This window comes from Camelus ferus, chromosome 25 (genome assembly GCF_009834535.1).
Source record: "Camelus ferus isolate YT-003-E chromosome 25, BCGSAC_Cfer_1.0, whole genome shotgun sequence".
Lineage (NCBI taxonomy): Eukaryota > Metazoa > Chordata > Mammalia > Artiodactyla > Camelidae > Camelus > Camelus ferus.
Window position 1 is genome coordinate 15,211,357 of NC_045720.1, and position 24,034 is coordinate 15,235,390.

Below are 24,034 nucleotides of genomic sequence, written 5' to 3' on the forward strand. Positions count from 1 at the left end.
AATGAAAGCAAATGTCCACCACAGTCTTAAGATTGACCCAAAATAGTCAAGAACAGGAAATAGGCCATGTGTCCATTAACAAGAAAAATGGACAAACAAATCACAGTTCTTTCAGACAGAGGAATACTACTTCCACAACAACAAGAAATGAACAACTGATAGCCGAATCTCAGAAGTGTTATGCTGAGTAAAAGAAACCTGAAATGAGTAATACTCTATGGTTCCATGTATGTGAAATTCTAGAACAGTCGAACAAAAATCTATGATGGAAAAATTCAGAATAACAGTTGCCTCTTGGGTAGATGAGGTAAAGACTGGCTATGAAGGAGTATAAAGGGACTTCCTGGAGTGATGGTTATATCTTGATAGGGTTTTGGGTACAGTGTTTAATGTATTGGTCAAAATTCACTGGCTCGAACACTTAAGATCTGTGCACTTCACTCTATTTAAATCTTAAATCAGAAAAATAATCATAAACAAATATCTAACATTAGTAATGATCTGTATGCTGAAGTATTTAGTGATGTTCATACTGATGACTTAAACTTATTTTGAACTGCATTTTTTTTTTAATGGTGGAATGATGGGTGTACAGAGGGATGGAAAGGTGAACAGATACTTGATGAAGCAAAGACAGCAATGTGTTAAAATACGGGGGAGAGATCTATAGCAAATATGATATAGTGTTAAGCCTGGATGGTAGGCACCAGATAGTATCTTGTGTTATTTTTTTATATACTTATATTTTTCTGTATGCTTGAGTTATTTTATAATTACTAATAAATTTGCATGAAACATGTGTTACTAATATGATATACGGAAAATCTTTGTTCACAGAGTCAGAGACCCTTTGCAACAAATCTGCAGACCCATCCTGGAAAATCCTCAGGTGATTTTGGAAATTACAATAATCCTCAGAGGATTACATTCCTAACCTTATCAAGTGACTTGCTCTGACCGATGGTATTTGAGCAGGTGTGACCTAGGCCACATCTGAGGGGAAACTATAAAAATGTTGTGGGCTGAATTGTATCCCCTAAAAATGTATATTGAAGCTCTAACGGCTAGTAGTTCAGAATGTGACTTATATTTGGAAACAGAGCCTTTAAAGAGGTAATTAAGTTAAAAAGAGGCCATCAGGGTGGGTCCTAATCCAATCTGACTGGTGTCCTTACAAAGAAAAGACACTTGGACACACAAGGAGACAGTCTTTGTGGACATGCTCTCACAGAGAAGAAACCATATGAGGATATAGTGAGCAGGCGGCCATCTACAAACCAAAGAGAATGGCCTCAGAAGAAACCAAACCTGCCAACACCTGACGTTGAAGTGTAGTCTTCAGAACTATGAGGACACGGACAAGAACCAACATGTCCCACATCAGAACTACTCCTTTAACCTGGATGTCACCTTACACAGACCTGAAAACTAGAAGCCACATCAGTTAACTTGTGGTCGCCAACACGTACCAAGAGAATAAATAGTTGTTGCATGACACATGCACACACAGAGTAGAGGTGTGTGTAATATACTTTTTGCCTGAGTGCCAAAGGGCAAACAAAGAGTTAAAATCAATATTGGACCAAAGCCTAAATAGAGCTGCATCACCATCATGAAAGGAACCTCTGGAATGCAGAAATAAATCCAAAATTTGATATAAATGTTTCATTGTCATTACTATTATTTGATTATTACAAATTGCATTGGTGACTAAGGTTACAAATTTGACATTATAGTACAGGAACAATGATTTCTCAGCCCTGTCAGCTGCCTGATTGCACCCCTGGTTACTGAACTGTACTTTAACAATACAAAACAGAAGTATAGTTTCAGTTGCTTTGGGGAAGGGAACAATTTGGCTGGCTCTGTGGTGCAAAGTGCCTCTTAATGGTAAGTTGCCACAAAGTGATTAAGCTTTTCTTCCTTTCCATCTTAAACAAAATAAAACCTCCACAGACTCAAAACAATAAGAAATTTCCTCCTAAAAGCATTCTTGTGAAGCCTGTTGTTTTGAAGTTTGCACTGAGTGAACAAAATGTGTTTTGGTATGTGTTTTACTATAATCCTTTCCCTCTAACACTTGCAGGTTTTACTTTAACAATAATGAATATACTCTTACATAACAATGGGTTGTTAGAATTTCAAAGTAATAAAGAACTTTTTCTTCCTGCCCTTGAAATTTTATTATTTTTGGATCAGAAATGTATATTCTAGATGTTTTACAAAATGATTTTGAGCTCTTTCCAACTCTTAAAAATTTTAGATAGCTAAGCTGATCGTCTATTTTTATTTGTGAATAATTCTAAGATTTCTTTTTCATTAAAAAAATCCATATATGAAATCAAGTAACTAAAAATTAAATAAAGTTCTCAGCAGTTCATTGTTTAACACGGAGAACACTAAAACACCTGATAATTTTAGAAGTTCGGATTACGGTATCATATAATCTATTATTTGATTTTGTGTTAAATTTTACTTACATTTTTGACTCAAAAATAATATATTTTCCAAGTTATCCAGCCAAAACACTCTCAATATTCATATTATATTCCAATATTTTATTTTTAATACTTAAAGTTCTTAATAATTATTTTAACATAAAATTAATATACTTCAAAATCATCACAATTTATTTGCAGCATTTTAGTTTTGCAATAATGAATATACATTTATATTTCACTGGACTTTTAAAATTTCAACAAATAGAGCATTCAAGGAGATTTTTCACTACAAGTTATATCTAGCTTGATAATTTACTATTTGAGATAGACACTTTATATACTGACATATTAATATTCAGAATATTCAGATACTGACAATAAATTCAAATGTTACTATTGGCACCCCATTCAAATCCATAAGCACTCATACTTCATAAAAGGTCAACTCGAATTTTTCCAAACAGGAGCTGTGGGACTCTTCTGGTGAAGAATTTCTCTAATCACAGAAGACCACTCAGGCAGTGCACAAGGCCGATCAGAAGTACTGAGGAGTTCAGACACCCTCCTCACCTCCTCACCTGTCAGAAGCCCTCTATCAAAAATTGATGGGATTTGGTGAATAGATACCTCAGCTATTCACCTCTCTGCTGGGACAACTCTGAAGTCAGATCCTCTCTATTCACCAGAGTTCTGCAGCAGAATTGAGACCTAATCGTCTAGTAAAAACATGTTCAATAATATACTTTCATTGACTTCCTTCTTTTCCTTGTATCACTTCCAACTCAACCACTAGTGCTCCCAAATAAACAACTTACATCTGCATCCTTCTCAGAGTCAGCTTCTGGGGGAACTCAACCTAAGACATACACAATCACAAGATCACACACACATTAGAAATACCAGAAATGACACTGAAGTAGGATCCATTAATAATTATTAGCTTCAGGTTTACAGAAGTGGACTCTCCCATTTTAATCTAAAAAAATTTAAACCTGTATCAGTTGTCTATTGCTACATAACAAATCACCCCAACTCAGTGACTTGAAATGACTTGTTACTTATCACAATTCTGTTCATTGGTTGTGCAATTCTTCTCCTCCTTTCGCCTGGTTCACTCACACAGATGCCTTCAGGAGGAGAGTCAGTTGAGTTTGAAGCGCCTCAAGTTGGCCTCATTCACACATGACAATTGATGACTGTTATTGGCTGGAGTAACTTTATTTTCCTACCTGTGGCCTCTCATGATAAGGGAGACTACTTCCTTACTGGGAAGTCCCAAGACAGCATTTCAAAAGAACAAAGACAAAAGCTATAAGGCCTCTGGAAAGCTAGGTTCTGAAACTAGCAAACACCACTTCAACTATATTCTACTGACATAAGCAAGACATCAAAGTTAGTGTGGGTTGAAGGAGAAGGATTATAGCCTTCATCTCTCAATGGAAATAGCTGGAAAATATCACGCCTGTGTTCAATCTACCATAAATCCAACTATCTCTGTGGGAGAAACCAGCTAGATGTTCTCCAATTCTGCCTTCACTTTCTGGACATGAGACATGAACTACATTTCCCAGCCTCCCTGTAGGGAAGACGAAATCTAAGTGCTTGGATTCATGGCAGTTCCAGGTACAGCATATACTCTGTAGTCTGTCTTCCTCTGCCCCAGTAACAGCATGTGCTGAAGATGGCAACAGCACAAAATGGAAAAAGCATGGATCCCTCAGGGTTTTTTGAAGGAAAAGTATTGGATTTTCATTAAACTTTTATATGAATTTAAAATAAACTTGTATTCCATTAAGTCACTGAGATTTAAACATACTGAAATTAAAATATCCTGATTAATAAAGTGTTTGAGAACTAAAAGGATGAAACTCAAATAATGAAATATAGGACATGACAGAAGTCTGACGGAAGAGATTCTTGTTGCTGTTTTTGTTGGGGATTGAGGAGAAAATGCCCCCTCATTTTACATCATGTTAGCAGTCTTCTCTCCACTTACTAGAACATCTCCCCTGATGATATCTATTAGTCCATTAGTTCCAAGGAAATATATAGATAAATAGACTTCCTATTGTGGCAGAGATTCACCCACACATTGTATATTTCTTACAATTCAAGTTCACAATTAAACTCCTGCTATTCGTAAAGAAGAGATGGCTGGTGGGTGCACATGCAAATGCTGGGGGAGGTGAGCTTATGAGCAGCGTAGAAAAACACTCCCTTTGATGATAATGTCCAAAATTTATATTCATGTACTCTCACACTCTCCTTATCCCTCATCTTACCCCTTAGATATGTTCCTATTGGAACAACACTGGTAAAATTTCACTATGGGAGACTTTGCCAGCTCCTTAAGATGCTAGTTTTTCCTTTGGTTCATAGCTGAGGTGACTTGGTCACATGATAAAGGATATCAAGTGGGTCACTAAGAAATTTTTATCCACTTTCTAGAGAAAAAAAACTCCTCCAAGTGTTTTAAACATGTAAACCTGTGCCTTTTCATGTCTGGCAATGATGCTGATGATGAGAAAAACCTTCCCAGACCAGGATGATCTATCCAAGATCTATTTATTTTTCCATAATCCCTCTGTTTATGTGTTCTCAAATGACTAATGAGGCCAATGTGTAACTGGCAGATTTTGCCACAATTTAGACAGATGGTTTCAGTATATGTGTGTAAAGAAAGTAATGTTGGAAATGTGAAAATAAAGATATGTTTCGTACCATTCTGAGTTTTTCTAAGAGAACAAAGATAAAATGACAAGGGGGCATGGAAAGGTTTCAGTATGACTAAATCATACAATGTGATCCTCTTACCTTAGAAACCTCTGGAATAACTACTGAGAATCATTGCACTAACATATATATGGTTTCTTTAGCCCAAACACTTGGGAAAGTCTAAACATATGCTCTAGTCGTTGCTTTAGAAAGTTTGTATAAGCAATATTAAGTGAACTGTTGCTGATAAAAATGTGACCTCACTCCAAACCTGAGCCCTTCCTAGAACTGAAGCAAAACCAAATATTTCTGGGCAATTTGAAATATAAACAGGGCTGCCCATTTTTCAGGTCTTTGCATGGATGACACATTTCTAAACCTTCTACTTTAATCCAGTTATTCAAATTTTAGGGTGGTCTCTCTTAGATGGGAAACCCTGTAAGTCTTGGTACGTTGCCAATTTATTGCATATAGTTAGCAATATGAAGACACATTCATTCATTCACACATTCATTCATTCATTTGCTCATGCACTCTCAACTAGTACTCACCAAACACTTAGTGTAAGACAAAATCTATTTGTTTTGACCTATTTGTTTCCAGTTAGTTCCTATATAAGTAGCCACAGCCAGAAGTTGCCCTCCTATCCTTCTTTCTCTCAATATAATTCTATCTACCTTGAGATAATTTGAAACAATGGGTTTAGCTGGGTAGTCAATACTGTTTATCCGATCTTTGGCACTGGGTTGTCTGCCAATTTCTGAGTAACATGTAATGGCAGGGAAGCATTAATGGCCTGAGGTCCACGCTTGTACAAATGGTTTCATCAGCATAACCCCTAATGACTAGCCTGACTTTAACTCTCTCTTACAGAATTTTGCTAAATGAAGAAAAAAAAAAGCAGCATACAATGACAGTGTAAATTTTTCCCAACAAGTTTAGCTAAAGACTCTATTGGCATATGGTCTGCCTTCTAAGGTATTCAGATAAGGGTTTTATCAAATGTTTTACTAAAAGATAACACAGATCACCAGCTTTCTAGCCTACTGTGTGCACCCCACCCCTTAAGACCAAATGCTAAGCTAAATGTTAGGACGGTGGCCCAATTCTAAGTATCAATTTCTGTATCAATTGTAGAAAGCAAACACAATTACGTAAGACCCAAAATACTGCGCTTCTGCAGGAGTCAAGTTCATTTCTCTCATACATAGCAGTTCAGTCCTTCAATTGAGCAGTTTTGACATTTTCAATGTGCAACTTTCAACTCTAGGTCCATGAGTGACTGTTCCACTTCTTAGCACCTCCCAAGAGACAGAAAGAAGGAAACGGGCAAGGGCAGCACAGACTGATTCATTTTTATGATAAAACACTTTCTATTTTCATCAAATTGGACTGGACTCACGTAGCCACACGAGGCTTCAAGGATGGTGGAAAAATGTAGATGCTACATGTGTAGGCATGTTTATGGCTAAAATGAGGGTGATCTATTATTAAAGAAGAGAGGATGTAGAGTGATGGAGAATCAGCAGTCCCTACTACCATTACCCATCAGGTCAGAATAGGAGCCGAGAGAAGAAAAGGGAGGAAAGAGCTCACAGAGAGAAGCAGTGTAAATGACTGAGCTGGTTTTTATTCTCCTGGGCTGGTTTTTAGACCCTGAAGCTGTCAGTTCCTTAGGAAGAGTTCCCTCTACACCGAGTCCTCCCTTTCGTCTTCTAAGAGGACACTTCCCCAAATTATATAGAAGCCCATCTTCCACCTGGAGGTTTCAATGATTAGACTCATTCTCCACTGTTTTGTTAGACACATGTACTACAAATAAGGAGGCTTTCCTGTATGTGTGCTGTAGTAGCTCAGATGAGCTCAGAAAAGGGGGAAATAACTCACATAATCTGGAATAGTTTTACAAAGAGGTAGGACTTGAGGTGAACGCAAAAGGAATAACGAAGGACAGATGGACGGAGTCAGGCTTCTGGGAGGAATGGTCAGAGGAGTTATCCCTGCGACTAAGGCTTTGCAGGTCTGCTCGACCTCAGGGAGAGACTCAGAGGCATGTAAACAGAAGGACTGGTGTCTGCAATAAAAATCCCTGGTTAAACCTGAACGGGTTGCTTAACCTCTCTGTTCCTTGGTTTCCTCATCTTTACATAGACATTTCCCTAATAGGGCTGTTTTGAATATTTCAGTGAAAGGATGTATTTAAAGTGTTAAGATACTGTGCCTTGCACATGGTGAAAGTTTCATAAATGTTACCCAAAAACATGTATCTTGGTGCCTTTACTTAAATCAAAATAAATGAAGGACAGAAAATACATTTTTATTCATAGTAATATTTTTTACTGCCTCTGACATTGTGCCTGGAACACAGAAGTCAATCAATAAATAAATGAGTGAATGAGCACATGAAAACATTTTGAAACATATTTAAAAAAAACCAACCTATACATTTCCCTGGCTTCTCAAGTTTCTTAGTTGTTCTTAAATAGTGGCTCAAAAATGAAGAATTTATGTTAGAAATGTGAGCCAACCTACATAATTCTATCTGAACAAAGAAAGCCAAACTACTTATTAATTTACACTGAAGCCATAATATCAGTCTGGGAAAAGCAAACATGCAGCAGCACTGAAAATTTCTAGAACACACACACACACACACACACACACACACAAAAAGAATCCTTAAGATTCTTTAGGAAAATGGAGCCATCTACAGGCCAAACCAATTTACCATCAAACAAAACCTGTTTCTTGAATCAGTCATCACAGAACAGGAAGGCTTTTTTCTTTAACTTCTTATGACTCTTCTTTTTATGTCTTTTTATTCTTATTCTTCTTCTTCCACATACAGAGCTCTAATTCAAAAGCATATCCAGAACACAACCAGTTTTAACTACCTCCACCACCAGTGTATACCACCACCATGTCTCCCTGGATCAACGCAGTCATCTAACTAGTTCCTTGCTTCCGCCTTTGGCCCACCGAAGTCCATGCACAGCAGTGTAAGAGCAATCCTTTCAAAATAAATTATATGTCCATTAAATCAAAAAATTAATGATTGTCTATCATAAGTTGTACACGATTTCAAGCATTGGCATTAAAGTGATAACAAGGACATTATACCTGTTTTGTGATGAAAACAGAAAAACTTATGGAAAAAGCATTATATTCACTAAAATAAAAGTAAGATTAGAATGAATGACGATGAATTATACAACCAACTCCCTTAAAAGGGGGGGAGCATTTAAGCTGATTCTTGAAGGACAACTAGACTAGCATCTTTCTAGTCAAAGGATAAGAACAGAATGCCACACCTGTCATTTATCAGGGATGGACGACTATCAGACACAGTGCAAAGTGCTTAAGATGCAGGACCGCACTTAATCCTTACACCACCCAAATCACCGGACATATTATCTCATTTCGTAAAGGCAGAAACTGAGCATTGCAGGGGTGAGGTAAATATGGCCAGGTATACACATCTAGTGAGCACTGGATCTGAGAGCTGAATCCAGCCTGTTACGGGAGCCTGCGCTCTTAAGAACTAGGCAATTCTCCATCTGTGAAAGGCCGAGACAGAGACCCCGGGGGCAAAGCTACTGCACCAACAAGAGGACTCTCAGTACCTATCCTGCAGGCCTTTCACTGGCCAGAGTCCTGGAGCTTTAAGATGACTGTGAGTGTCCTGCCAATCCCTGCCTCAGTATAAATTTTTGGCATTGCAAACACACAGACACACACAGGGATGCAGCTGCTGCCTGAGACTCTGAAAGTAAGAGGCTACAACCAGTACATGAGCCCCGTATGGGCAGGCATTATGTCTTGTCACCATTGTGTCCCCAGTGCACTACACCTGGCATTTAGAGGACACTGAATAAACGAACAGGTGAACTGAAACTCTGACTGCATTTTAAATACCCACTTAAAACCTGAAAGGTAAGAAGTGCTATTGTAGGAAAACAGATTGCACAACAGATTGTGCATGATGCCCAACAGTTGACGGCTTTCATTTTCAAGGATTTGAGCCTTAAACAGGCAACTGAGCAAGGATTTGGAATTGGTGAAATCAAGTTACACTCTGAGTAAGTCTTGTTCATTTTAAGTCTAATTTTTTAACCATGCTTCTCACCAACTTCAGTCAACGACATGCATAATAAAGGCATGCTTTGCTGACAATCATTCAGGTGGAGTTTTTTTCACTCACAGAGCCAGCGGCACCCACACCAGGAGGCACAGCATAGTGACATCAGTGGGCACTGAGTTCCTAAAGGTTACAGGAAAGAAAACGAGAACAAAGGCCTTGAAATGAGAGGAAATGGGACATCCATCTCAGTGTTAATGAAGACTGGCTCACCGGTTTGCAGTCCCATCAGAACTCACTCTGTTTATAAAAGTAATAGAAATCTTTCTCAAACTGGCTGAAACAATGATTGCCCCTTGTAAGTAATATATTTAAGAGATGTGCCCAACTTTAACAACCACTAGATCCAATGCCTCAAAAAAATATCATCAAGGCATCACTTTCTCCAGCCGTCCTTCAACATTCCTCTGTATTTGGCTGCATTCTCAGGTCGGGTCCCATTTGGAGCCAGCTAAAGGGGTTTCCAGTAGCTTCAAACTTATATTCTATTAGCTTAGCAAGCCTAGAGGATAAAGAAACCTCTTTTCCAATTATTCTGGCTAGTAAGTCCTTGGATTTTCTCTAATTGGCCCTGATTGTGTCACTTGCCCATCCTTGAACCAGTATTGTGGCCAAGATTGTGCAGCCATTGCTCTGATTGGTCAGGGTTGAAAGGTGTACTTAAGCTGGAGTCCAAGGATGGGGTCATCTCTGCCCATATGATATAGACTGAATGTTGAAAAGGACTAATTCTCTAAATAAAACTTGAGGTTTCTTTTACCAGAACAAGGGATGCTGGGTTTAAACAACAGCAATAGTAGTAGTAGTAGTAGTAGTAGTAGTAGTAGTAGTAGTAGTAGTAGTAGTAGTAGTAGTAGTAGTAGTAGTAGTAGTAGCAGTAGTAGTAGCAGCAGTAGTAGTAGTAGTAGTAGCAGCAATAATAACGATAATAATAGATATAAATGGCCGAAGCCAAACACATGGAAGAGCATGTTAAATGTGACCTGTCTGGGACTGACCCCTGACTGAATGGGGAGAAGGGCTGGGAATGGGGGAGAGAAGGGGACCTTAAACCTGTTCGACCACAAAGCTGTCATTAAGCATTGCATTGAGGAGTTTGACCAAATTGTAACTCCGATGGCAAGGATGTAAAAGGACATCATTCATCCATTCATTGTGGGTGATTGAATGAATGCGTATGTACATGAAAGAATAAATAAGTAACTTTTAAGGTTGGCATTATTTATCTCATTTAACAACTAAGGAAAATGAGGTGCAGACACTGAATAGCTGAGTTAAGTCAGCATGACTCAGTAACCAAGAATTTTAGCTGAGAACTCAACCTCTTGGTTACCATTCCGATGTGCTTTTAAAATGGGGTGCATTAAAACAGAGGCTTACTCAACACAGTGGAGATAAAATTATTAATGCACAGGCACAACGAGAGATGCTAGGACTCAGGGGAACCAGAAAACCTGTTGTGTTCACCTACAGTGTCCTTGAAGTGGGAGCTCACCAGAATATCAGAGGTGCCTCCACACCTGGCCACCAAAGAGAAAAACGGCAGCTTGAAGACAGAAGTCTGTAAAGCTACCATGTCTGATCATCCAAGTCATAAAATAGGAGCTGAAAGAGATTCTGAGACAATAAGATGAGTGTTAAGTTTTAATGATCTCCTGAGAACAACAGCCTTTCTTCTTCTCTACCTTCCAAATATTATTCAAATCTCTATCATTGGAAAACCCTAACTCCTAACTGTCTTGTCAAGACATTCTACTCAAATATGCTTCTTGAATGCAGAGAAAATCTTATAAGTGAGTGACAGCAGTGAAAAGTTGACAACCAAAATCCAGCACAACGACTTTACTTAAAGAAAAATCATTGAGACTCTATGTGTCCCTGTAATTACAGAACCACACTTGACTTTAATCACACTAGCTCATTACATTTCTCCCTACTGAGCTGATGCCCCAAGCAAGAACCCTTCCAAAATTTCCCCTATTATCATGATATCTGGCTTCCTAAAAAGTTATCCATTCTTGTATATATGGTTACCATGGAGCTCAGCATACGTTTAAAAGTTTTTCTTGCCATATTCTATACATTGAATCTCTATTTCACATTTGTGCTTGTATTCTGGAGCCTATGAAACAGAAAACAATAATTGATCAATGGTATTAGAATATTTAAATAATCGAAAATATAAGTTGCAATTCATAAGTAAAATAAAATAGAGACTTATTATAGTGAATAATTCTTAATCCTAAAATTCAGAACTGTGACAGAGACTTTCATAATAAAAATATAGCTTAAATCTGAACTTTAAATCCTTTTACTAGCCAAAGGTTCTTAGGCAAATTATTTCATCTCTCCTAGCTTCTATTCCCCCATCTGTAAAGTAATGATAATAACATGGCCTTAATTATGGAGATTAAAAGAGATAACCTATGTGAAAGTACCTAGGTGACACATGTAAAATTAAATAAATAAATTATGTAATACCAATTAAATAAATGTGAGATTCTTTTTAAAATAAAATGGAAACTATGGTCCTATGCTTTAAATAAAACAAAAGAACACACACACACACACACAAAACCCAAAAAGCAAAAAACTTATTTTGGCTTTCACCCCATCCCAATTCTAAGTCACCCTCATGCTGTTACTTAATATAATTATGTCCAAGGAAAGGAAGAGGCATTTACTAAGCATATAATGCATAAAAAAACATGGCCCCCCTAACTTATTGGATCCTGAAAGCAATTTAAGTTTGGGTTTACACCAGCTGCAACCTCTCAGACTTCAGAAGCTTTGAATCAGCACTGCACCACCTTGCCATAGATTGGGCACAAGTATAAAAATAAAGAGAAAAATCAAACCATAACTCTGGACTCTATCCAGGGTCTTGTCTTGAAGTTACAGTCTTAGAAAATGTCTCTCTTCTGCAAAATAAAGGGGTAATCATATCCTTGCCCATGTCAGATCTCCACAGTCTTTTCAAGATTATCCTGTTCTAGTGTAAACTCCCCGACCCCAAATCAGGACCCACTCTGGTCTTTGTGATGTTCTTAACCATGGCTTCAGAAGTATGTCCTAACTCCCTTCAGTTTAATCAAACACTTTTCATCACTTCCCTTTTATTCCGATCCCTATCAACAGCCATAGCTGTTTCACAAATGTCTACTTTCCAGCATACAAACCAGGACAATTGAATACTATCACAAAGGGAAATATTGATAAACTGAACTTTAGTAAAATCAAGAACTTCTGTTCATCAAAACATATCACTAAGACAGTGAAAAAAACTGCTAGAATGTATTTGCATCACATGAATCTGACAAAGAACTTATATTCAGAATTTTTAAAAATCTACTTTACGTTAATAAAAAATGACAACCCAATTTTTTAAAATAGGTAAAAAACTTCAAAAGATAGTTCACACAGGAGAAATCTACATGGCAATAAGCACATGAAAAGATGCTCAACATCACAAGGCATTGGAGAACCACTGATTCTAATCACAGTGAAAACGTCCTATGCACCCATTAAAATGGCTGAAGGTTGACAATAACAATGAAATGGATCAGTGTTAGAAAGTGTGGGGAACTGGGACTCTCATGTCTTGCTGGTGGTGGGAGTGAAAACTGACACTGCTTTAGAAACTGATGATACCTACTAAACCTGAATAGATACATAGCCTAGGACCCAGCAGTTCCTCTCCTGGGTATCTTCTTCACACAAATGCATATGTGTCTATATAAGAGAAAAAAAGTATATTTAAGAACGTTCAATGCAGTCACTAAAGTAGCTAAAAATGGGACACAATGTAAAAGTTTATAAACACGAGAAGTAAGATTGTGGTGGTAGATTCATGTGATAGAGTATCAAACAACAATGGAAAGGAAAAAAATACTACTATACACAATGGTAGGAATGGATTTCAAAAACAATATTGATCAAAAACACATGTTCTATGATTCCTTATTTATCAAATTCAAAGAGGGGAAACACTACTCTAGGGTAACAGAAGCCAACAGAGTGGTTACCTTTGGTGGGGGAAGGTGCTGACTAGGGGAGGCACGAAGGGAGATTGTGTGGTGATGTCAATGTTCTCTGTTTTTATCTGGAGTATCACTTGGGTGTTACATAAACATGTTCACTTTTTGTAAAAGTTCATCTGGTTGTAACTTAAGATTTGTTCAGTTTACCAAATGCAGTTTACACATCCGTAAAAAATACACAAAGAAATCCACATCCTTCTTCATACCTCTAAATAAGACTCATGAATTCCATACAGCCAATTCTATGACTTTAGAATAAACTTTTAAGTATGATTGGAATTCACCCATCCAAACAGAACATTTTCATAATCCATGCCCACAAGACCATCTTTTCCTGAAAAAACACTTGTATTTTCTTGTCTGAAATTCAGCTTTCTCTGGTCAATGGTTTGTGGGACTCATCGTGTACAGAAATGGAAAGCAAGAGGTCAAGCGTTTCTAAAACAGTATCGAGTATGTACAGATTATTTACTTACTACACGTTAAGCAATATGCTAAGGGCTTTAGGTGCATTATTTCATTTAATCCTCACAATAAACATTTGAAATAAGTACCATTAGTATTCCCATTTTAGAGGCAAAGGAAACTGAGAACGAGAAATGTTAAGTAACTTGTCTAGGTCCACACAGCCGACAAACGCCTAGATTCAGGATTTAAACCCAAATATGTCAACGTACCATGTCAACTCTGTGGACACTAGTCTACACTGCCCTCATCCTTGGGAGGCAATGAGACAGAGGAGGTGGGAGATAAATTCTCTCCTTCCTCTCTGCTCAGGGAAGAAGTTCACAGCTAGGAGACAGGTAGAAAACAGTGTAGACATTTCCGTTTCAGAGCTCCATTCTTGCCAGGAGCACACGGTCTGGGAATGGGGGTGTCCTCCTTGTGAGAGAGATGAAAATGGAAAGAAAACACACAGACTTTGGAGTAGGAGTGATCACAGAGCACTCCCTCCCTGTACGCCCTTGAACAAGTCTGTTTCTTCATTCATAAAATGAAGATGATCAATCTTTTTCATAAAGTTATTGAGTAAATGAAGATACCATCTGTCTTAAGCCATGGCAATTTAGGGAGATTTGTTTGTTAGCTGTTCATGTGTTTACCCCAGTGGAGTGTAGGCTGTATGGTCTAACATACTTTCCTTTCTGATATCTCCACGAATCCTCATGACAGTCCTGGCATGTACTGCAGATGTGATTGACTTAAAGATCACACAGTTTCTAAGCTAAGATCCTTCAAAGCCTTATCCACAAACTACCCTAAATTCCTTTTCTCCTTCCTTCTTCTGTGACCTAACCTAGGCAGTTTTGAAGAACACTCAAATATCTTTATTTCTCTCCTTTTAAATTTACAATTATCACTAAAATGCTAAATTTCCACTTTTTTCCTTCCATATCTTACCTTGACTATTTTCAGCAAATGAGAATCAAATAATTATACCACTTCAGCATCATCTTCTTCGGGATAATCCAAAAACTAAATCTCCAATCATTTCCCCCAAAATCTTGTCATTCTTTCCTTAGTTCACAATTTCCTGCCATCAGCCACCCAGTTTCCCCAAAGTAGTATCCTCAGAGTTATCTTTCCTTCTCTTCTCCCTTTCAACCCGTAATATATTGTTTCGAGACAGAGTTTCAAGACAGAGTGAGAGCAGCCCCCTGCCTCAAACCTATGTACCACTGGTAGTTTTTGTACAGTTGGAATTCTTCAGCCTTTAATTGCATGCACCATCTTCCCAACTGGTCCCTCTGTCTCCACCCCACCTCCCTCCTTGTTGAGGGACCTCTCACCTACACTTCTATAGAATAAACTCCAAACTCCTTAAAATGGCAAATAAGGCCTGACACTCTCTAGACCTCCCTTTCCAAGTGCCACGCACCAGCGATGTGGCTATAAAGGTGTATACTTTTACCCCTCAGGACTCCCGCAGGAAAGATCTTGGACATCCCTTTCTACTCTGAGATACCATAGGGCTTGAAAGAGAACAAACTAACCAATGATCTACATCTTTCTTTGCCTGTTGCAAGAGTTAATTCACATGCTAATGAAGTTCTATGGTACAGGAATCCCTTTCCTAGTTGAAGCCAGGAGGAAAGAGCCACCGCATTTCTAAGCAACAGTTTTAAAGACATAAGAAGAAGGAATACTGGCTCACAAGCAAATACAAAGGCTACTCTCTGGATGTGGGACAAACCACGTGAAGTAAGAGGAAATACTTTTTTTATGAGAAGACTCCAGCCAACCCCCCAAAACAAAATAAAACCAAACCCGGACAAATTAAAAGTCCATTCCAACGCAAAGCAGTTTCATTTAGGGGAAGGCAAATGGTGCAAGGTTCTTGCTGAGTTGGACCCAGGAGCACCACACTCAAAATAGACAGGAATTTTAACTTTGCGTGTGTGGTTTTGCTATTGTCAATTATGATATTTGTAATCAGCCTTTGTTTTCCTTCTTGGTCTGCGTTAGAACATTTTGTGGTTTCAAGAACAGGGCTATACTGGTTTGTATTTTGGAAAGAGGAAGGGATAGCACTGAAAGAACACATAAAAGGAAGACTAATGAGGGTCTTACCTGTGCTGTCTGCATTAGGGAAAGCAAGGAAGAAGGAAAGTCAAGTTTCATGGGAACCCAGGAACAACTCTAGTGATGGCCTCACCGAGATCAGGATATACTCAGATTTCACTTAGCTACATCTCCAGAAGTCAAGTAAATTGCTTGTGACTTTAGCAGCCCAAGTTTGCCAAACCATGCTCTATTATCCACTATCAGCATGACTCAGTTATATGCTTTGCCCTCTTTTCCTGTGTGGCTTTCAACCTCTGCAAACTCATACGTTATCTCCTTATATCTCTAGATCAGATATTTTCCAGACAGGATCTGGGCACTCCAGTGGTAACATCCCCTCTGACTGTCTGAGCGTCTGCACGATGACATTAAGTAGGTTGCTGGCCACCCTGCAGGTTGTTCACACTTGAGCCTCCACCCTGGTTCTATCAGCTTGTGGCCAGAGTAAAACGGTCAAACAAATCAACACTGATATTTACAAAAGAAACCCCTTGGAATGATACTTTAGGTGAGGCAGATCCTCTCAAATTCAGTCCATCCAGGACACAATCCCAAGGCCCACTTAGACAATAGGGGATATCTTTTCTTGTTTTAAATGGGAAGAAGTTGCCAGCAACTCCAGACATCTCTGAACATATCTTCAAGTGTTCAGCAGTCACTTGAATGACCCAGTTACTTAGGCCAACAGGAGGCTGCTTTTCAGTGAGTTTCCTGCATCAATCAACTGAATTGATTAAACTTCTGTATCAGTTGGCTAAGCTGCACTGTAGTAACAGTGGACCCCCAAATCTTAGTGACTTATATAGGGTGATTTCTCTCTCCTGTGTGACCATTATGGGCTGGTTCTTTTTCTACTCCATGTCATCTTCTTTCCAGAAACCAGGCTGACAAGTAGCCTCTACCTGGACTATACATTCCAGTTTATCCAACACGGTCCTAGTTTATGTCTATTGTCCCGGAGTAATTATTAACAGCGTTATCTTTTCACTCTCAGTAGTATAGCTCCTCACTTTCAAAAATGCCTGGTATGGACAAAAATTATACGTCACTTTTCTTATCTGCCTGGGTTATTGATGATTTCCCGGCAAAGAAGAAAATAAGAGATGCTGCAAAAACACAAGCTGGCTCTTAAAAGTTTCTGCTCAGAAATGATGCAAGTCACTTCTGCCCACATCTCACTGGCTAAAGCACATCCCACATCCACTCTCGGGTCTAGCTGGGTGAGAAAGTGTAATTACCCCCAAGGAGGGGCAGCAAGTATTTTGAATAAAATACAATCTGGCCTAGTGGACACTGGCAAACATAAAGAGAAAATAAAATGATATCAATGGTTTGCCCAAGGCATGCGTGTGGAAGGGATAAAAGGGTTTAGGTCAAGGGGTTGGGGTCTTCTATAATTTTACCAATTTCTTAGTCTCGCCAGATGCCTTTATTCTAGGAGATGAAAAAAATAAAAACTGAAGCCCAGGGAGGAGCAGTAGCTTGCCCAAGGTCCTAGAAGTCTGTAGACCAGTCCATAGCCTGCTAACGTGCAAGCTGAGGAGTACGATGGAAGGGAAAGAAGTCTGGTTGTAATGTAAGTTGTGTATCTCTAACTATAAGGCAATCCCAAGCCGCTCAATTTGCAAAGCATTAAGAGAAACGGAACATCAGCGTGGCACAAAACATAGTAAATGAAAGAGCGCCCAATGGCACGAGGAACTTTGTAAGGACTGGAACAGAACCCCTACTCTCTTCTCAGAGACAATTTTGGAGAAAATTCTCCTCTTAAACTAAGACAATTATGGCATGAGTCTCACTTTCTTCTTGTCACTAGGTGACAAGTCACTGACTACCTCCTTCTGCTCCAGGGCCCAGCTGCATGGAGATCAGCGGTTCTCAACCTCACTGCAACCCTCAACCCTGGTCCCTACCCCTCTGCAAAGGTTCTCATTCAGTTGTTGGGAGAAGAGGTGCTGAGGATTTGCACTAAGTAAAAGTTCCCAGGTTATTCTAATTTACATCCAAGATTGGGAATCACTAATACAGGATTTTTTTTTTTACAATATTCCATGGGCCAGGATTATAGACCTAACTTATGGTCTAGCAAACCATCTGATAAGGAGATTCACATACTATTTGTTATGGACTGAATGTTTGTGTCTCTCCCCACCCCGCCCCACACCAAAATCACATATTGAAGCTGTAATTCCCAACATAATGCAGACGGGGCCTTTGGACGGCAATTAGGGTTAGATGATGTCATGAGGTGGGGCCTGCAAGATGGAATTAGTACCTAATTAGGGTTAGGTGAGGTCATCAGGGTGGGCCCTCCAGGATGGGATTACTACCCTTATAAGAGACATCAGAATGCTTTCTCTCTCTCTCTCTCTCTCCATGCTCCCACAAAGAAGAGGTCATATGAGCACAGAGCAAGGATGGTGACCACATAACAAGCCAAGAGAAGAGGCCTCAGAATGAAACTTCCTTGCTTTGTACCACGATCTTGGACTTCCAAACCTCCAGAACTGTGAGAAACAAATGCTTTTCATTTAAGCAGCCCAATCGATGGTGCTTTGTCATGGAGCCCAAGCTGACTCACATACACCATTTCTCTTTAAAACTCCTCAGCCCTATTTCTCACTGCTAGCACTGCCCCAAAAACGCACACACACACACACATGCGCACACACACACGCACGCATCTGGTTTGTTTGCCTGTAATGCATTTTTTAACATGCAAGTAGCATACAATTTACCATCCAAACCAGACACTTTTGGAAGTGAGAAGGTATACCATCTCTTCTAAAGAGGCACTGGTGTTTTTGGTTTAAAGATTCCATGTCTCTCTGATGAGTGTAAGGCTGGAGGTTAGCAGACCTTTGGCCTAGAGCTGGTTCTGCTACTTCACTGCCGTGGGACAGTGGCTGAGTCACTTCCCCTCTCTGGATGTCACTTTCCCAACATAAAGGAGGGAATCAGCACAGGTGCTTTTGCAAGGTCCTCCCTTACAGGAGGACCTCTCTCCAGGGCAGGAGACACATAATCATCCGTAAGGCAGAAGTTCTAATCCACTTTATAAGACGTATGAAGCTTTCCAAATATGCCAGTACCAGGACTCTCTTCTCCCAAACCTCAAACTGGTCCTTGGGCCAGGGGAGATGAAACCATTCATTGTGTTGGTGGTTTTCTAAAAAAAAGTTTTAATGAGCAGCCAGGATTTAAAAATTATGAGCTCTTTTACAGATTTTTACCAATGAGAATACAGACTCAGGTGAAGTCATTTGCTCCAGATCACAAAGCTTTCAAGTGGCAAAACCACAACACAAACCCTGGTGGTCTAGCTGCAAAATTCCTTCCCCTGCATGTGGTACAGGAACTCCTGAGACATTATCAGCTGCCATGTGCTATTTCCAGAGCTTTGGCTGCTCATATTTGAAAATGTGCTTGGCTGACTGATCAACCACACTTACCTATCAGCTGCTGCAGGTGTCAGGCACTGAAACTTTGGTTTCATTGTGAAGCTGGGGCAGGGATATTCTTCCATCTGTGCCCAGTGGGATATACTGGTCTTCTGTATCTGAGGTTAAAAGGAGAATCAGATACACAGAGATTAATTGTGAATTTTAAACAGGAATGTTTCTAGACAGTTCTGGCTTGCATTTCCACATTGAAATTTTCTGGTACACTACACTGACATTTTGATTGATGTTACATTCTTGGCTGGTTCTTAAGTTGCTGCAACATACAGATTTCTGTCTACATGTACTATTAACTGTCATCTGAGCTTCCCACTCAATGCAACTGATAATTATACATTCTGGAAGCTGGGTGTCACAACCAATTAACTTGCCAGGCTTCACTGATTTGGGTAGAAATGGAGGTTGTACAAATCTGTTTTGCGGTATCTCAGCATGAATGGAGAAGTGATTAAGTGCAAGGACCACAATAAAATAATACTGGCTTAAACCCAGGCACAGGAGTGAGTAGAAAGATTTTGAGCTTTGGAGCCAAAGAGACCAAAGTTCAAATCCCAGCTCTGCCACTCACAAGTTAAATGGCCTTGTTACAGTCAGCCTTCTGAGTCTGTGGTTGCAGAACCTGGGGATATAGGGTGCCCTCAGTACTATGTCTTGTATATAAAGGACTTGAGCATCCTTGTGTTGCTCAGTAAAAGAAATTTCCACATATTGAGATACAGGGAAGTCATTCTGGCTTATACAAGAAGTAACTTGAATTTTATGCTAACTAACATAGCCAGTTTGTGGCCTATCAAACATATATTGTATATCTGCTTTAATTATTATAGAGAGGGCACACTGACCAGAAGTAAAGAATGTCCATGTTAAAAATAAAGACTAAAAGCACCTCTTCCTGGGACGCCAATGCTGGTCCTCCTTTGATGATAAGACCCCCTTCCTAGGTGCCAAGGCCACACTGTACGTGCAGTACATGTACGTGCTGGTCTTTTTTTTTTTTTTTTTTTTTAACCTTGAAGAAATGTTATCCCTGACTTGTTTAATGTTCTTTGTTCTGACAAGATATAAAACTGTGCTGAAAACCCTGCTTCTCTGGAGCAGTTTCTCAGTTTCATCTGGGAAGCGGACTTCGGGCTAGTTCTCCGTTTGGCTCAAATAAAACCCTTTTGTATTCTTATCACCCATGGTTTATGGATTATTTTCATCGACAGTACCTGCGGAGGGTCCCGAGATCGATGCCCGCGGATACCAAGGGATGACTATACTTCGCCCTACTATTTCAAACTGTATATCTACCCCAAAATGTATTCTAAAAGGTGTGCGCTTCTTTTTTCTCCCTCCCCGGTGGCTGGGTATCCACCTCTCCCGGCTGCCAGGCCTCGAGCCTCCGTCAGCGCTCAGCTGCCCCCTTCGCCGCTGCCAACATGGCGGCCGCGGCGGCAGCCTCCGCGGAAGGAGGGGTCGGCGCGTGGGACAAACTACCGCAGTGCTTCGCCCTTTGCCCACCCCCCAGCCAGGAGGAGGAAGCAGAAGGGAAAGCCCTGCTTCTTAAAGGAAATCGTGAATATATTTATGTTCAACGGTCCAGATTAAGAAATGGAACTGACCAGTACTCATGAAGCTCCTAGAACTTTACTGTTCTCCCCAGTGGTAACTCCAAGCCTCTCTGATCATCCCCTTCCTTTCCTCTATAGTTTCCCCACCTATGTCTCCGTAAACATACTTACAGCCTGCTTCCCTGCTCTGAACTGTAGAGTTCACATCATGTGTGCCTTCTGTGCCTGATTCCACTTGTTCCACACTGTGTCTAGGATTAGTTCACACTGATGTATGTGGCTAGAAATTATTTCTTTTCACCACTATCTAGCATTCTACTGATTGCTTATAAAACAATGCAGCCATTCTACTGGTGATGACCATTTGAAATCCTTGTTCTTACGAACATTATTAAAAGAAGCATTTCTGGACAATTTTTCCCAGTGTGTCATTGTCAATTTTTCCAGAGCATAAGTCAGCAAACTACAGCCCGAGGGCCAAATCCAGCCCTCCATAGGCTTTTGTAAATAAAGTTTTATTGGAAAATAGCCACATGCACTCATTTACACACTGTCTATGTTTGCTTCCCACAACTCCATCACGAGCTCCCATTCGCTTTCCTGAATGGTGCCTCCCTTCCCCAGTCCTTAACAGAAAATTTCTGTATCCCTCCACTCAAATGGCCTGGTTTTTCTTTTCTCATTTTCTAAAAGAAATCATAATCTTTCTAGTCCCTTAAAGAATCAGCCTGAATTATTAGCAACTGCTTTAAAAAAATAAAAGTCCCTTTTCTTGAAAGCAAGAATATTGCATTTCAAACACTCTGAAAAGTAAAGGCAAATCCTTGTGTTCATCTTGGGGATAGTAGTTTAGACATGACAGGGAGGAACAAGAGTGAAATATGCTGCTTAGAGCTACAAGGGTTGTTCTTTTTATAGATATCTACCTCCTTTTTCCTATACTGCAAATTTGTTCTCACTCAAAAGCAATCCTTTCTAGGAATAATTCTGTTCCCTCTCCCTGAAACAATTTGATCTAAAAACAAACCAAAAGATGATTCCTTAGGAAACCAAATGTGTGGGACAGTCTGGCCAAATGTGTGGCTAGCTTATGTAAGAAGCATGCCAAGAATCTCATATCATGTGAGCTTCTGGAAGGAAATTCGTTGCCTCTCATCTTTACAAGAGATTCCAGTCCCATGCCTCAGAGCTTCACTGGGCAGTCCCGGAGGTAGCTTCATCCTGAAGCCTGTTATTTGCTTCTGGTAGAAATATGCTGCTCCCTAATGATTAGCAAACGTGGTTTGTGGAAAATCCTTGGAACTTAATACCGTAGAGACTAGACCTTGGGAAATCTTATTTCCCTCTATAGCCAGACTTCTCAGGTAGGCTTCAAGTCTATTTTCTGCTTTGATATGTTTTAATGAAGCAAGTCACTTTAGTCATGTCCATTTTTTTTTCAAACGAGCATTTTAAAATAGGCAGCAAGTAGGTGAATGGTGTACTGCTGGTATAGATTACAATGAATCTAAAATAGCCCTTATCCTGAAGGTCAGCACCACCTACAACATTTGCAGGGCTCCATGCAAAAGGAAAATGCAGGACCACTTGTTTGAAAATTCTTAAGATTTTCAAGACAGTGACAATGTAGCAGTCAATCAAGTGTGAGGTCCTTCTAAACATGGAGTACCTCATGCCCCTGGAGCCAGCACTCATAACCTAGTGGATGAAATAGACACGAGTTAGCAACCTTATAAAGCAAGAAAGAATGACACCTATGTTAAATGTCCATACACGTAATGTGTTATTGTATAGACATGTCATTCTAAAGAATAATCAGGGTAAGCAACTGACAACAGGAAGTAACTAAACTGGACCTTAAATGAGGGAGGACATTTTTAAGAGGGAGGGAGGGTGACTGAATGTATTCTTGGCTGAGAAACATCACAAGAAAATTTTGTGAAGTGAGAATGTTGGCTTCGATAGAGAAGAGGGAGGCCACATGTGTTGGGATGTAGGATGTTGTAGGTGATGTGGTGGTGATGAACCTAGAAAGATCACTTGAGGTCAATTATGGGGGTGTCCTGGGACCCTGAGTTCCTTGAATTTTGGACTTTACCTTGAATTGGATATACTAAACCTTCCCAGCTTTCTAAGTAGGAGAATTATATGATCAGTTCTAGAATTCCAGAAAGAAAAATAACTCCACTAGGAATGTGGCAAATGGATTAGAGAAGAAAGGGACCAGAGGCAGGGAAAACTATCAGGAAATAGTTAATAACACCCAAGGGTGAGAAGTGGAGGCTCCACTCTACAGACGGAAAGAAGAATGATGGAAGACACTGCAGTGGCCCTGCCTTCTTTGAAAAAGAATCCCCAGGAATGTACGTATGTCTTTAAAAAAAATTTTAAGCCACTTTATTAAGGCATGATTGACATGTAAAGAGCTGGACATATGTAATGTATACAGTGGGATAAATGTATACCTGTGAAAACAGCAAGACCATAAACATGTCCATCGTCTCCCAACCTGTCCTCCTGCCCCTCTTTGGTAGTAGTATTGCATGTGTGTGCTAAGAACACTTAACATTTACCCTCTTAGGAAATTTTGAGTACACACTACAGTATTGTTGGCCATAGACATTCTGCTGTATAGCAGATCTCCAGGATTTATTTATCTTGCATAACTGAAACATTGTACACTGCGACCATTCCCTCCCATTTTTCCCTCCCACAGCCCCTAACAACCACCATTCCACTCCCTGCTTCTAGGAGGCTGACTATTTTAGATTCCACATATAACCGAGGGGTGTACAGGTTATAAATATTCATACAGCACTCCTGGAGAACTGGATGCCGAGATTAGAAAGATTGTTCTTGTGCCTTGCCAAGCAATGAACAAGCACAAACCCCCACTAACAGTCTAGGCAGGGGAGCTGTCAGCAAGATTCAATCACAGATGTCACGGTGGAGGACAGAAGGACCTACCCTGAGATGCCCATATCACTGTACGTTTGTTCCAGTCAAACTGCTGGGCTGCTGAGGTACAGACGGGCCTGAAATACCTAACCCTTGCCAAGAGCTGGGCAAACTCAAACTCACCCAGAAAATCTTTTGACATATTTTTGATTGAAAAAAAACT

At 39.8% G+C, this 24,034-nt stretch overlaps 1 protein-coding gene across 3 annotated transcripts in view; it reads right to left on the bottom strand.

Moving 5' to 3' along the window:
• The window catches only part of LOC116659869, a 422,086-nt gene that overhangs the window by 275,147 nt on the left and 122,905 nt on the right, over window positions 1-24,034 (bottom strand). For all 3 annotated transcript variants that reach the window (XR_004315229.1, XR_004315230.1, XR_004315231.1), the window contains exon 7: window positions 19,352-19,458. The gene's annotated coding sequence lies outside the window, so the exon portion shown is untranslated. The remainder of the gene's footprint in view (window positions 1-19,351; window positions 19,459-24,034) is intronic.